Raw genomic sequence first — 13,927 nt, forward strand, 5'->3', positions numbered from 1 at the left:
TCATAAATTAATTAATCAATTAATTAATTAATTAAAAATTAGGAGCTCCAGCATAAACATAACTGTTTTTTCTGAAAGAGAAAATCAAAACAATTCAAACAAAAAAAAGTTTAATATACAATAAAAGAAAAAACAGGTGATTTCTTACAAAGTTAAATGTACACTTAACATGACCCAGCAATTTCATTCAGTCCTAGGTATTTATTGAGGTATATTAATACTTATGTTCACATAAGTACATATACTAATGCTCATAACAGGTAGAGAAATTTGATAAAATTTTATTAAAAATAATAGATTTAAAGATTGTCAATAAAATTTGTAGATGATAAAGGAAGGACCTTTACTATAAACATTTTAAAACTATACTTCTTAAAAAAGGTGATACTGTTGTAGAAAATTAGTCGAAGAAAGTAGACAGCCTGTATATATGTGTGTATCTGTGTTTCTATATCTCATAAGTGAGACACTGAGTCAGTGGGAAAAAGTATTGACTTTTTGACAGAGCTAGAATAAGTATTAATTCCATATACCAAGAACTGACAAAACTTTTTCTGTAAAGGTCCAGATGGTAAATTTTAGGCATGGTGAGCCAAATATCTTTGTTACAACTAATTAACTGCCATAGTAGCGTGAAAGCAGACATGGAAATACATAAACAAATGAATGTGGTTGTGTCCCAATAAAACTTTATTTAAAAAAATAGGTAGCTGGTTGGATTAAACCTGATGGCTGTAGTTTGTGGACCTGTGTCTTATAGAAATATAAGTAAGACCATCAAACGCACTACCTATAAGAAAATTTAGCTGGATGATTAAATTATCTTGGATGAAGGAGACCGTCATGACTCAAAGGCAAAAACCCAAAGAAAAAGATTAATAGTATCAGTTAAGAGCTAAAAACTTTTTCACATTAAAAAACCCACTAACAAATATAATAGCAAATGAAAAACTGGGAAAACATTTGTACATATCAAAAAAGCTTTTATAAAACAATAAGAAAAGGAGCCACTAATCGAATAGGAAAATGAATATAAACATTTTACAAAAGAAAAAATATAGTTGACCTCAAATTCATTCTGACACCTTGGAAACATCAGAACACAGAATTACATAAAATGTTTGGAATGAATACACTAAGAAATATATAACAACTTGATTTTTATTCAATTGGAACCAGATAGACTTAACTGAGTGAAAGAATTCTCCCCAAATATATTTTACCTGATAAAGTTAATTAAAATGTGAATTTAACTCCTGAAAAACTTTAAAAAAAATCCTCCTGGGAATAAGCCAGAAAACCAGAACAATGTTTTTGGATTTTGTTTTTAAAATAATAGTATCCTGTCCAAGAAAAGAGTATGCATTGTTTGCTTATAACCAAGGCTTGAATAGTTTTTTCTTTTATGTAACATTTAATACATATAAAAGAATGTGTATGTAACATATGGGTATGTTATAAACATGGTAATAGCACATCTGTGAGGCCACCACCCAATTTGTAAACTAGAACATTATCCATGAAGATCTATGCATGCTGCTTTCATCCTCTTGACTTCCTATCACCAAGAGGGAACCTCTGTTCCACTCTGTGTTTATCATTCCTTTGTTTTTATTCCCCTTAAAGTCAGAATAATATTTATTTAGCTGAAGGTTAAATTTTATAATTCAGTTTTGTTTCATGATTAGTAATAAGAGTAGAAAAAGAAACATGATTTGACAAATAACTATATTACATTCTAACTAATTTTTAAAAAAATTTAAAACTATGCTTCTAGATGTCAAAATTTGTTGGATATAAATGGGGTAGTTTTTGGTTATAATTTTTCTAATTGAACATTATCAAGAAACATTTGAAATTAATGTGAAATTAAAACTGATAAATATGATGGCTTGATTTTATTTACCTGGCAACTGAGAGTAGAATTAAATTGACCAAAAGACAGCATGGAAAATAGATTTTGCCTGACAAAATTAATTAGCATGGGTTAAGGTTAGCATTAGGTATAGGGTGTGAAAGAAAAATGCAAAAGTTGTGGTTTGGGCTATGAGAATTTAAATACTATGTAAGGAGACATTTTAAATTAAGATTCTGACTCAGCAAATGGAAAGTTTCTGAATAAATGTATCTTTGTACCTGGCTGCATGAAGAACTCTTCTGAGCTGTTCCTCCTTTGAGGAATCACAAACAAGTGTATTTTGATTATGTGCACTTCTCATGGATCCAGATCATAATTTCAGATCTAGAATTTAAGAGTGAGAATGTATGTACAGCCCTTTGGGAGGAGTTGCTAAAGAAGCAACATGCCACAGTTGGAAATTTGATTATTCTCGACTTCAATTTGATTATTCTTAACTTCAATTTCAAATGTCTAGAAAGAGCTAATGAATCTCTCTGCCAATTATTTTCACACACAGTTTGGAGGGGGAAAAGGAAGAGCAGAAGAAAGAGGAAGAAGAGGAGCAAAAAAGAAGCTTTGATAAGGGTCAAAGTCAAGAAAATAATTGGACCACAGTGGTAGAATCAGTAAAGGATTAAAAGCTTTCCTGCATTTGTTCCTTTTTCCTGTTGGTATGTCTTTAGATTCTTTCTTTAGAGACCTACTGGCACTTGGCTCTCTTTCAGAGCAGCTGGATTAATGAAGGACTCTGCCCAGAGTTGGGCCTTAGCTGGCTCTGTTCCAGAAGTTAGAGAAAAATGCTACTACTTGGGTCAAGATTGAGTTTGAGTCAAGATTAAGTTTGTGCCTGGAGTTAACCTGGACTTTGAGCTAAGTGATCCAAAACTTCATTATGGCTCATGAATGATCTGGCTGAGCTCATAAAGTTTAGGAAACTCATGTGAGGACTTGGGATCAAACTTTTCTGGTGATAAACACTATGTATGTTTATTTTCTGACCATAAATGTTTGCTGAAAGTTGTCTCTGCTGTTGTTGTCAAAACAGTTAAAAAGAGTTATTTGAGAGAAAAGATCAACAAAATGAATCCTTTTGAAGAAGAAATATGAGGGAGGAGCCCTGGCAAGTGTGGCTCAGTTGCTTGGAGTGTCATCCTATAACTAAAAGGTCATGGGTTCAATTCCTAAGTCAAGACTCACACCTAGGTTTCAGCTTTGGTCCCCAGTCTGGGAACATAGGGTCCCCAGTCAGGGTGTGTATGGGAGGCAACTAATCGATGTCTCTCTCTCACATTGATGGTTCTCTCTCTCCCTTCTTTCTCTAAAAGCAAATAAAAATGTCCTTGGATGTGAGAAATGCTCACAATAAAAACCGGGACGCAGGACTTGAGCAGCAAAATGAGGTGTTTATTCACGGGTCTGCAGAGTCGGGCGCACCTTCAGCCAGGAGAATGTGCACCCAAAGTAGACAAAGAAAACTGATTTTATACTAACATGATTAGCTCCTCCACCCCTCTTCTTCTCTGTTTCTCCATTACTGGTTACTCCAGAGTTACAGTCTAACACAATTATCTAAATGCCCCTATTGTGACTTGTAAATATGCTAATACTGTCAACTCCCTTCTCAGAGATCCTCTAATTACATTTGCCCTTGAGACCCTTTAATTACATTTTCCCTTTGTTACTAATGATTTTCTACTGATTTGGGAGTCACTATTTTCTTGTTTCCTACAATTCCAACTGTCTTCTCTTGGGAAACTGACTACTCAAACCATTCTATTTATCCCTTCAAATCTAAGGAGGATTTCTCAACTTTTTTCCTCATAGTTAGGATTCCCTTTGGCCTCTAGGAGGAGGAGATTATGAAAAGTTGTTGGCATTTGTTGAGTTAATGCAGTCTTAATTAGTTTCTGAACTAAACCTCTGACACATGGAATAATACAGCAGCCTAAAGTGGTAAGGACACCTGCCTACCTACCTTTGGGTCTAGAAATCCCTAATAAGAGTGTCAGTGGAGGGGAAGAATTTTGCAGAATCCAGGTCAGTTGGCTGTCCCTGGACAGCAGCATGCTCGGTTTCCAAGGGCTGGCACTGTTGGACAAGCTGGCATCCTTGTCGTATTCTGGGGACAACAGACTTGGCAACAGGGTTAAAAGGCATCATTAAAACCATAACCACTAGATGACAAAAGGCAGGGGTTAATTTCTCAATGTCCCACATTAGGAAAAGAAATGGCTTCTTTGGAGGAAGGTGTGCAGGGCATGTCACACCTGTCCAAAACCCTTTTGCCCACTATACCTAGTTTGGGCCGAGGGGTATATTTTAGGATTTCCCCCCTCTCAGACCTCTGGGCCCTTTTTGTCCAAGTCATTAGGATAGGAATTAGAGACCAGTTTTAAAGTGAGCCCACTGACCAATGCATACTTCAGCAACCCAACCACTTAGTTCAGCCAAACTGTTGAGTCTCAGGAGGCAGCAATGCAGATGGGCTTCTTAAGTGAGTCCTGTATGTACAGACAATCACTCAGGTGATGAGATCATAAACTTCTGTCCTATGAAAACAGAAAGAACACACACGTTAATTCACAAAACACAATTCACAAACCAGTCTCTAAATTTGTAAGACTGTCTTATCGGGAAGACATCCAGTTGCAAGGCATTTGACATTCTTCTTGCCTGTAAATTAAGCATCTTTGATAATATCACAGACCTGGTTTAACTTTCAAATGAAAACAAACTTTAAATGAAAATAAACTTTATGGACAGTTAGCTGCACTAATTTATAGTCTACCAGTGAGCATTGTGATTTTCCTCAAATCATAATTTTTCCCCTTAAGATTACCCTCCTTGTTATTAAAGGGACTGCATTAAGTCCAGTTTTAATTTAGCCTGTTCATTTGCATAAACACAACAAGAGCAGTGATTACTCACCTATGATTTTAAAGTCTGCTTTACTGGAACTTACCCAAGGAGCCTTCATGTTGACTGTTAGTCTGCCCATCAGGGCACATAAGCTGAGCCACACACCTGCCATTCAGCCTTCCCTGTAAATACCTGTTTTTTTCCAAGTCCTTTGAGTTTTCCATTGTGTCTTGAGGTTCCTTCTAGCCATCTTTCAGGAAAGCAACCTTAGTTCCTTCCCTGGAAAAATTGCCATGAACCGCACAACCAACCAACATGCCAGGCTTTTCCCTCATGGGCTTTTCTTAGCTTCCAAAGTCAATTCTAGTTCCTCAGGGCTTTCCAGTAACAACCAGAGCCTAAGCATGCCTCCTTCAGGCATGACATTCCAGTCAAAGCCTCGGCCGACAAAACCACCATTAGCAACTGGTCTTATTAGTTTTATGCAAAGGAATCTAATGTCATTACTTACTCCTTCAAATTGCCAAATTCTGGAGGGATCAGTCAGGGAGAAAAATATACAGTGTGAAGGAAAATCCTTGTCCTTCTAATATTCACTAAAATTGTATTTCCATGCCTTATACTTTCTTTTGTTAAAACCGTACAAACTTCTAACAAACCTTCTATATACCTTTCACAAACCTTCATTTTTATGCTTTACACTTTCTTTTGTTCACTTTCCTACATGTGAAGTTTTAAATTTCCCTGGGAAACTTCAATTTTTCCTTTCAGAGCATAAACAGAGCAATAATTCAAAACACAGATAGCTAGGCCCTCTCCAGTATGTCCACTGGTCTCCTAGAGAGACATAACCTTGGCAGAGACATGTTCACTTGCCCAGGCTGGAGCACTCAGCCGCCCTGAATGACCCTTCCTGGGTCCTGGGTGGCAAAAGGAATTTTTGCTGACTGGTTAACAGACAACCTTTCCTAGGTCTCATTGGTCAAAAACAGATACAGAGAATTCCACAGCAGAACAGACCAAAGTATACTTTTATAATATTAGAACACAAGCATCTGAGGTTTCCTTTTCCCAGGTTTAAAACTTCCATCACTTTCCTTTTTATCATTACAACTTTCCTCAGACCTTCTGCAACATTCACAAACTTTCTAAATACCCTTTACTTCTTTAGATTTAACCATAACATGCTTCCAATCCTTGTTCTTTTCCACACTGTGAAGGACTATACTCAAACTCAGTACCTGCCAGCTAAAAGTTTCTAGATTTGCAGTGATATCCTGCAGCTTTTTGAAGTTCCTGTTTCTCCTCCTCTCTTCTAACATATACTTTCTGAGCTTTCCTGAGGAGTTTTTCAATTGTTCTATCTGGCCCATTCATCTACCTTCTGCAATTTCTTACAAATATCTGGCCAGTTTCTGTTACAATGGTGATTTTAAGAGTCCCTGTCCTACAGCATTCTCTGGATTTAGACCAGAATACTTTCTCATCTGGTCCCTCAGCTTCTGTAGGAATGCTGATGGAGCTGTATCTCGAATGCCTTGGAGACATTCTGTGCTTAGGGAACAAATTCGTTGATTCCCCTGATGATGAGGCTCCTAAAGTCTCTCATCTGAGCCCTATCCTCCTGCCTGTTATCCCATTCAGGGTCTATACTGGGAAACTTTTGTTAGGCCGGGACAATTCTCTGACCAGGAGGATGTTCCCTTTCCCATATCCTCATAGCAGCCTGTCTGATCACTCCCTTCTCTTCCCCACTGAAGATGTCTAGTATAGACATTAATTCCATCCACATGTATATGCTGGGTCCAAGGAACTGACCTAATTGTTCTGCCAATCCAAAGGGGTCCTCTACCAAGTGCTTCATATTGCACTTGAAGTTTCTAACTTTAGTGCTTGTTGAAGGAGCATTTGACATATCCAATATGTCCTGGGCCCATGGAGACCTCCCTAAGGGGAAACATCGGCTGCTCTGAGAGAATGGGGAAGTTCTTCAGGTCTTGCTTACATTGTTCTAATACTGTCCTTAATCTAGAGTAAGTTCCTGCCAGTGCTGTGGGTGTCGTGGGCATAGCTACCAGTTGGGCACCTGTTAGGTGCACCTGGCCTGATTCATCTATACTGTCTGTCCACGGTGCCTGTGCCCAGTTGGTTGCCACCTGGCCAGGGCTGTAAGGCGACGCGAGACAGGACAGAGGGTCCCTCCCAGGTTTTATCTTCTTTTTCTTTCACAGGGAAGAGGCCTGTAGACCTGCTGGTATGTTGTAACCAGCAGAGAGCATATTCCTTCCCTTCCTTAGAAGCTGATGCCCGATCACTCACATATAAGATCAGGGCTTGACAAACCCCAGAAAACAGGTTGCCCCTTATTGGGTTCCTTTGGCCAAAGGAGATAGCAATATTTTACCATTTTCATTTTTGTTTTTGTTCTTTTCTTATTTTGAGTCTGGGGATCTTCTCCCCAATGCTCTAACATTTTTCCTAATTCTTTAGTTTTCCTAGGCTTAGAATTTTTATTTCCCATCCTCAGTTGATTCCTGTGGCTGTGGCTGAATCTGGTTGTGTCCTCAACCCCCCATACTGGAGATTTCTTGAACATGAACCTGTAAGCTCAACCCCCCATATTGGAAGTTTCTTGCTCACACCCTGTATACTCAACCCCCATACTGGAAGTTTCTTGTATACAGACCCCGAATACTCAACCCCCCTTACTGGAGATTTCTTGTATATGGAAACATTGTTAGCTCAATCCCCCATATTGGAGATTTCTTGCACACAAGCCTGTGAGCACAGCCCCCCTATATTGGAAGTTTCTTGCTCACAGCCCTCAGTCACACACACACACATTCGATCTCTGAGGATGCCCAACCACCAAGGCAGAAATTAGCCCAATTTTCTTACCTTGGCCCATGCACAAGGTTGCCTGGTTACCGCGGTGTTTACTTTTGTTTCCCCCCTGCGTCGGTTCTACTGCTGTCCCAACAAGAAGTCTCGGGTCCGTTTCTGGACACTGTGAGGCGGGTGGGCCGTGAGTCAAGCAGGCTACCTAAAAGCAGGTAGGATGAATCTCCCGCCTCAGCTTAGAGCCCCTTCCCGCACACAGGTGGAGGATCCCAGATGAGCCCCCAAATAGTGAGAAATGCTCACAATAAAAACTGGGACACAGGACTTGAGCAGCAAAGCGAGGCATTTATTCACGAGTCTGCAGAGTCGGGTGCACCACCAGCCAGGAGAATGTGCACCCAAAGTAGACAAAGAAAACTAGTTTTATACTAATGTGATTAGCTCCCCCACCCCTCTCCTTCTCCCCCATTTCTCCATTACTGGTTAATCTGGGTTCACAATCTAACACAATTAACTACTTAACTCAGGGTGTGATTAAGTAAGGGTAATCTAGTTATAGGTCTATCTCCAACTTATTTGCAAAGTTATCTATCTACTTCTTTCCATTTCTCTGTGTCTGGTGATGAGAATCTTCTTCCTTTTGATCCCAGAGATATGTGTGAGGAGCTGCGGAATGTCATTTCCTTGCCCCTTTTCCACAATTCATCTGTTAATTATCTCCTACTGGTTTGAGAGTCACTGGCTTGCTTCTTTATCCCTAACAGTCTTAATTATGTAAATGGCTTCAGTTCTTCCACAGCTCCAAGGAATAATTAGCAGTGAATAAGCAAGGCCTCTGGAAGGTTCTGTGAATGGTCAGAACCAGTTATCACACCTACTGCGTCACAGGCCACGGTCAGGGATTTAAGGAGAGGGCAGCAGACATTTGGGGAGAAAGAAAAGAGGAGAGGAAGAAAAGAAGAGAGTTCCACGTGGCTGACAGAGAAAGAGAATTAGGCAGTTTACAAAGAGAAAGGGAGAAAAAGAGAATCACAAGGTATTACAGAGAGGTAGAGGAGAGATCCATGCTCTTTGCAAGGAAGCTGGGAACTCCACAGATCTAAATCTGCATAATCTTTAAACAAATAATTCTTTTTCTTTTCACCAAACTCTGGTGTTGAGAGTTATGCTTCTGGCAGTGGGCAATCGGACACCTCATAACTGAATAGCCTGTGGGGGTTCTGTAACAGATCCAAAGAGGACCACATCAATGCACATCATAACTAAAATGCCAAAGGCTAAAGATAAAGAGAGAATCTGAAAAGCAGCAAGAGAAAAGAAGAGAATTACTTACAGGGGAGTTCCTGTAAGACTGTAAGCTGATTTCTCAAAAGAAACTTTGCAGGCAAGAAGGGATTGGCAAGAAGTATTCAAAGTGATGAGAAGCAAGGACCTACAACCAAGATTACTCTATCCAGGAAAGCTATCATTTGGAATGGAAGGGCAGATAAAGTGCTTCCCAGACAAGGTGAAGCTAAAAGAGTTCATCATCACTAAGCCATTATTACAGGAAATGTAAAGGGACATATTTAAGAAAAAGATGGTCAAACTATAAACATTAAAATAACAGCAAACTCACAACTATCAACAACTGAATCTAAAAAAAAAACAAAAACAAAGTAATCAAACAACCAAAACAGGAACAGAATCATATATATGGAGATCATTTGGAGGGTTATCAGATGAGAGGGGGAAGGGAGAAAAGGGGTAAATGGTGCAGGGATTAAGAAGCATAATGGTTGGTACAAAATAGACAAGGGGATATTAAGAATAGGATAGGAAAGGGTAAAGCCAAAGAACTTACATGAACAACCCATGGACATGAACTAAGTCGAGGGGGATTGCTGGAGGGAAGGGAGGTACCAGAAGGCAAAGGGAAAAAAATTGGGAAACTGTAACAGCATAATCAATAAAATATACTTAAAAAAATAAACTCTCTATAACTCAGTTTTTCATTTGTAAAATAATAGGAAGAAGAATACCTCATAGAGTTTTTTGAGGATTAAAAGGTTCTTAAATGTGAAGTACTTAGAACAGTACCTGGGCCATAGTAAAATGCCATATTAATATTTGCTACTATATTTGCTATTACTTGTTTTGGCTCAGCAAATGAACATATGCAGAGCAAACCCAGATATGAGAGAATGCTATGTAATCATTACAAGTTATACTTTAAAAGAGTTTAGTTAAAGTGAAAAGAGATATAAAATTAACTCAGCTAGATATGAAAGTGTATACATTAAACACTGTAAAAAATACATTAAAATGTTAACGGTGCTTATATTTGGGTGAAGGGAGCTCATGAATTCTTTTTCTTTTCTTCCTTAACCTTTTCTATATTTCTCAAATTGCCTGCAATAAACAGGTATTGCTTACATATAATGAGAAAAGAAGAGGTTTAAAAATTGGTAAGTAAAGTCTGTTGATCTGATTCCATCCCTCAACACCAATGTTGCCCTCGCCAGCAGGGTTCCAAGAGCCTGTTCTCTATGTTGCGTCCATGTCATGAGAGCTTTCCAGGGAGTGCTGGCCCAGCATTAGGACTCTGCCTCCAGGCTGGTATGTATGGTGTTTTCTGGGATGCTCTAATGCTGCTAATTATCCTTGCATCCAGCCTGCATTGAGCTATGACTGTATCAACCAGCTCATTAAAGACCTTATCAAAAGCCCTGCAAAAGTCTATTTGTTCAGTCAACAAATATGGGTCGAATCTCTATTATGCTCCAGACTTTGTGTCTTTCATATTCCCTTAATAGGTGACTCAGAAACATTAAGAAAAGAAAAAAGTCAGGCTGCCATATTTTGTTTTTAAAAATCTCAGGCTAAATACCAATGACTGCTGCTTTCCCAAGTCTCCCAAACTTTACTATCATTTTTACCCCCAAAAGCACTGTTTTTTTAAAAACTTTATTTGTTTATTTATTCATTTACTTATTTATTTTTAGAGAGAGGGGAAAGGAGAAAGAGAGGAAGCGAAACATTACTGTGTGGTTGCCTCTCACGCGGCCCCAACAGGGACCTGACGTGCAACCTAGTCATGTGCCTTGACTGGGAATTGAACCAGCGACACTTGGTTCGCAGGCCAATGCTCAATCCACTGAAAAAGCATTGTTTTTCTTTACATAGAGACCTAACCACTTCAGCAGCAGGAGGAGTGTAAGAGGTTCCTTTTTCAATCCAGAGGCCTCCATATTGTTGGTCTGTTGTTACTAAACACACAGGCGTCATGAATTTGGTGAACTAAGTATAATGCTTAGTCTCTCCTCCAGAGCAACAGATAAGCATCAATCTCTGCTTCTGTAAGAGTCCCGAATTTAGGGTTTGCAACTATAACTATTCCAACTCCTATTTCTGAAGGTTTGAAATCAGTTCATAAAACAGCAGACAGAAATGTAATCACAATTTCCACTGTCCAAATGTCCAATTATATTTTGTCTTCACTTTTTTTTTTTCAAGAAAACTGGTTTACTTGGTTTGTTTAACTCCTGCTGCAGTGGCTTTAAACCCACAGTAGTAACTTGCAGGATCACACTTGTACACCTGAAGGCCTTATTCTTCATCTGTGCCAATTAAAATCATACAGCTACCAAAAGGCCTCATTTCAGCCTCATTCTGCATGTAGACCTGAGAAATATCAGCAATTTTTTTCACACAGTGTGTCCACAGGAATGTCATAGCCATACTTGTATTTCCAATAAGCTGCCTTGTAGTGTGTCCCTGTTCCTGGGATGTGCTGTCATTCCTGTCATCACACAGCCAATGTTTTCAGTTATCTTGAATAGTGAGTCACTGTGCTGGAATCCAGTAATTTGGCAGGTAGTTTCTTCTGTGTGACAATTACTACATATTTTTCCCCTCTGGAGTTACTGATATAAGACCACCCTGGTTAATAGCCTTAAAAGCATATTCTACTTGGTAGAGCTGGCCCTTGGATGATAAAATGCTATTATGGCAATCAAAACCAGTGCTAGAACCACAAAACATGCTAGTGCAGCCACTGCTTCAAGCACATCTCTGGGCTGTGTAGCTCCTGCACCAGGAGTATTATTATTATTATTATTATTATTATTATTATTATTATTATTATTATTATTATTTTAAGTAATCTAGTCTAGAACTTGCCTGGGACTGAAGCCAGACTCAGCTAGTGGTATTTGAACAGTTGTATTCTTCTCCCTCTGAGCATCCAAATGCCTTTTATTGAGCTCTCTTCTTTCAAGCCTTCTGTCATTGCCCTAAAATGGCACCATTGGGGCCAGTCCTTTATCCTGCAAACCCTCTAGGACCTGGGCTGTAATTTTTTTATACCTGGAATCTAGAACTCAATGAAGGCAGCAAAATCCTGGAAAGTCTTTCCATATCTAAACATTAATGTGAGAGAAAGTGAAAGGGATTCCAGACATTTATAGAGAACAAAAGAAAATTTTTCCAAACTCACTCAACTTCTTTATATGTATTAACTTCCAAATACCATTGAAAATGCTTATTTTTAAAATAAAATTCTGAAAATAAAAGAGAACTGTTCTTTCCTTATATATAAAATACTGCTATAAAGTGGTAGATAATAAATAAATGCTTCAAATTGCTGAATTGTGATTACTTGAATGAATGAGTATTCCCTAACAGAATAGGTCTCCCTAACACAAACTACATATGATAGATACCAATTGTATGAAAGTACTTTCCATTTTAGAATTTAGAAGGGAATTAAGTACATGATCCAAAGTTATTTGTAAAAGTGGTACAGAGACATTTCGAATAGTGTTGTCTTTAGTATGGTGTCTTAGTGTAGCAAGCAGAAAATCTTTCCAGGAGTTATGATTTGTGGCAGCATTTATTTTACCTACATAACTCAGAGCTTCTGAGCACTTAGAGAGCAAGAGTTTCTTAAACAAGTGACTCTAGATGTTTGTTCTCTCACAGTGGTTCTCAAATTGGAGTATGCCTCAGAACCCTCTGGAAGAGTTGTTCAAATACAGATTGCTGGTCTCCACTCCAGACTCTCTGGCCCTGGCTGGTTTAGCTCAGTGGATTGAGCGTCGGCCTGCGAGCTAAGTGTCGCTGGTTCGATCTTCCAGTCAGGGTACATCAGAGAAGGAAAACTCTGACTCCAAAAAACCTCCGCTGCCTTGCGGCATACCTCTTCTGGGGAAAGGCTAAGGGAGTAAACCCCGACAGAAAATCCGGAGCCGGAGTCCCTAAGGCGGTTTGACGTTGTAGTCAACACCGGCAACTCCTGCGGCGCACCTGAAGCCAAGCTGTATCGACTCCGTCTTTCCCTTGGACCCTTCAGCTGCGAAGAGAGGGGGGGTCTGCTGCATGGGCAACAGCAGACCCTCCATATCACCCTGCCCAGGCTCTGTAGCTTCAGCTCCACTGGAGAGGACACTCCAGCGTCATCGCAAGATGTCAATTCAACACGGGAGGAGACAGATGCCGTGTCACTCCTGAGTCGGACTGCACAGCCATTCTCGGCGGTGCAGATAGACACTTAAGAAGCTACACCATCGTCTCTCGAGACGGACGGCTGCCGACGACGACGACGACGACGACTCCAGACTCTCTGACTCAGCAGATCTGGGATGCAAGAAATCTAAAAACTAAGAAAAAGAAAGAAGAGGGGTGCTCCTGTTGGTGTATTTGATTCTTCTATCACTAGGTACAGAAAGAGCAAGGGGGAAAAGCGTGACAGTAACAGCTAATATTTGTGAGCAGTTCCAATGTGCTCTATTCTCATGCACATCAATTCATTTAAGCTTCCATCAATCTGAGGAAATGGATATCCTCCTCATCATCATTATCATCATCTGCTTTCAACAGATGAGGAAACTGATGCACACACTAGTCATTGGAAAAGCCAGGATTTGGACCTGAAAGTTTCAACTTCCATGTTAGCATGCTTAGTGTCACAGGAAGAATATTTATAATAAATTTGAATCCTCACCACCTGTTGTGAGGCTGGAGGCCCTGACCCCATGAGCACAAACCTTCCTAGGCTGATGGGACTTCTTGGCAGACTGAGGACAAGACCATACAATCAGCAAACATTTATTATAGGTAGGCCATGTCGCCACAGGCATTTTGCATATATTATCTCTATTACTAACACACCTCAAGGTAGGTTTTTATCATTTTCCCCATGTCACAGCTGTTGCAAAAATTAGAAGAATGTAACTAAAGTGAGCACTGAGTAAATAAATTTATTTCATTATTCCCCCTTCTATAGACGCCATCTGCTTCCTCTGGCTACGTTCCCAACAAGTTCTAGGCAGTTTACAGTGGCTTTAG

At 39.5% G+C, this 13,927-nt stretch overlaps 1 pseudogene; it reads right to left on the bottom strand.

Annotated features, from left to right (window-relative positions):
* Positions 1-10,892: 10,892 nt before the first annotated feature.
* On the bottom strand, positions 10,893-11,623 carry LOC150006265 (proteasome subunit alpha type-6 pseudogene; annotated as a pseudogene).
* Between the last annotated feature and the right edge of the window lie 2,304 nt (positions 11,624-13,927).

Source organism: Furipterus horrens, unplaced genomic scaffold, assembly GCF_987537825.1.
Source record: "Furipterus horrens unplaced genomic scaffold, mFurHor1.1.pri manual_scaffold_6, whole genome shotgun sequence".
NCBI lineage: Eukaryota > Metazoa > Chordata > Mammalia > Chiroptera > Furipteridae > Furipterus > Furipterus horrens.